General features: G+C 41.5%; 1 pseudogene; it reads right to left on the bottom strand.

The window, feature by feature from the left end:
• Positions 1–219: 219 nt before the first annotated feature.
• Positions 220–1,359, bottom strand: LOC100928876 (annotated as a pseudogene).
• Positions 1,360–1,681: the final 322 nt, after the last annotated feature.

The following is a 1,681-nucleotide window of genomic DNA, read 5'->3' as shown; positions in this document are numbered from 1 at the left end:
ATCTGGATAAAGCCAAAATAATAGTTTAGTATTTCAGCATTCAACAATATTTCAACCATCAAAAAAAAACAATCTCTAACATCAAAGAATGAAAGAAAAATTTCTCTTCAGCATGATTAGGTGGGCTGAATCTGACACCCCCTGGATCACCACAGGCAGGAAGGATGGTGGTCATTCATTCAATAAATTAGGAAGCACAGAATTCAGGAGGCATATTGCTCATTTCTGGGCTGGCATAAGGTCATCAGTCAACTGGCCCTTATCCAAATGCTTCTCCATTTCAATGAGCAAATTCACATCATCTACCACCATTTGCACCAGCTCTACTTTTGATAAGCCCAGTTGATCAGCACAGGAGATGTCAAAGACACCACCAACAACTGCTGCGTCTATACTCCCATCTCCTTTTCTGGAGCATCACTTTCTTCAACACCTCACCAAACTACTCATCCTTGCCCAGGTGGGGCAGTTTGATGTGTTCAACTGCATATAGGGTTGTGACCAGATTGTAGGGGCAGGTCAGGATGTAGCCCAAGTGGGGATTCCAAATGAACTTGTAGTTCTTGATATGAAAAAGGATTTCAGTCTGGGTGAGCCTCATGTAGAAATGTGTGAACACTTCCTTCATGTTACCTTCCTTCTTGTGGAGATAACTCTCAGGTGATCTTCCTCAATGATCCACACCAGAAAGATTTTGTTGGCATTGTATCAAATGCCCCTGCCATCAGGCCAGTCTCAGGCCATGCCAGATGCCAAGAGAAAGGGAGAGGCAGGCTTGTTGAAGAGGGAAGTGGTCATCAAACAGCTGCTACTGTTCCTACTCAGTTATGTTCTTCAAAGCATAGTACTTCCTATTCAGGTCACATTCCAGGTTGACCAGAGTTTCCATAGAGAGCTTCTCTATGACACAGCACTCACTCCAGCTATAATTGGAGGCAGGTAGAATCCCCAAATAGTTCAGCCAGTTGAAATATGAGAACTCAACACATAGTTAGAATCCAAGTAATCACCACCCTGCAGATTGTCAGGGTTAAGAGCATCAGTCTTATATTCATCTGAAGGTTTGTATGGTGGTCCTCAATAATAGGATCAAACAATTCCTTGAACACATCATAGTTCTCTCCATTTCCAGTCACACATTTCACAATTGTGATGAATGGATGCCTTGGATTGTCCATACCAGTGTGGATAACATCATCTAGGATGAAGTGGCTGGATGTAACCTTATCCCAGAGTTTTTCATAGGTGTCAGCACCTTAGCCATGTGGTTATGGTGCAGACAGAAGTCGAAGTATTTCTCCTCAACAGGATAGCAGGGTAACAGAACTTCAGCATGTTGTGGCTACTGGAGAATGGCATGATGGCAGAAGGTAAGGGTGCTCCAGCAGGTTGCAGAAGAAATAAAGTTCAGAATTTGCTGTTGTTTTTGCTATGATCTCAGGCCACTTTAGCCTGAGCTCAGTCACCAAGTCTATAACTTAAATCTGTTAAGGGAAATTCAATGTTCCCTACTTCCCTACTAATCTTGAGTGATCTCCATATTAGCTATTTTAATTATATCTTTTTTCATCCAGATACATTCTTCTCAACAGAGAAAATGTAAGCAAAATAAGTTTTTTAAAATCCTACCTTCTTTCTTATAATTTCTCTTCTTATCCTTGACCACAAGCATTGTTCCTAT

This window comes from Sarcophilus harrisii, chromosome 1 (genome assembly GCF_902635505.1).
Source record: "Sarcophilus harrisii chromosome 1, mSarHar1.11, whole genome shotgun sequence".
NCBI lineage: Eukaryota > Metazoa > Chordata > Mammalia > Dasyuromorphia > Dasyuridae > Sarcophilus > Sarcophilus harrisii.
The sequence above is the reverse complement of the archived record's forward strand: the minus strand, read 5'-3'. Positions and strand labels throughout refer to the sequence as shown.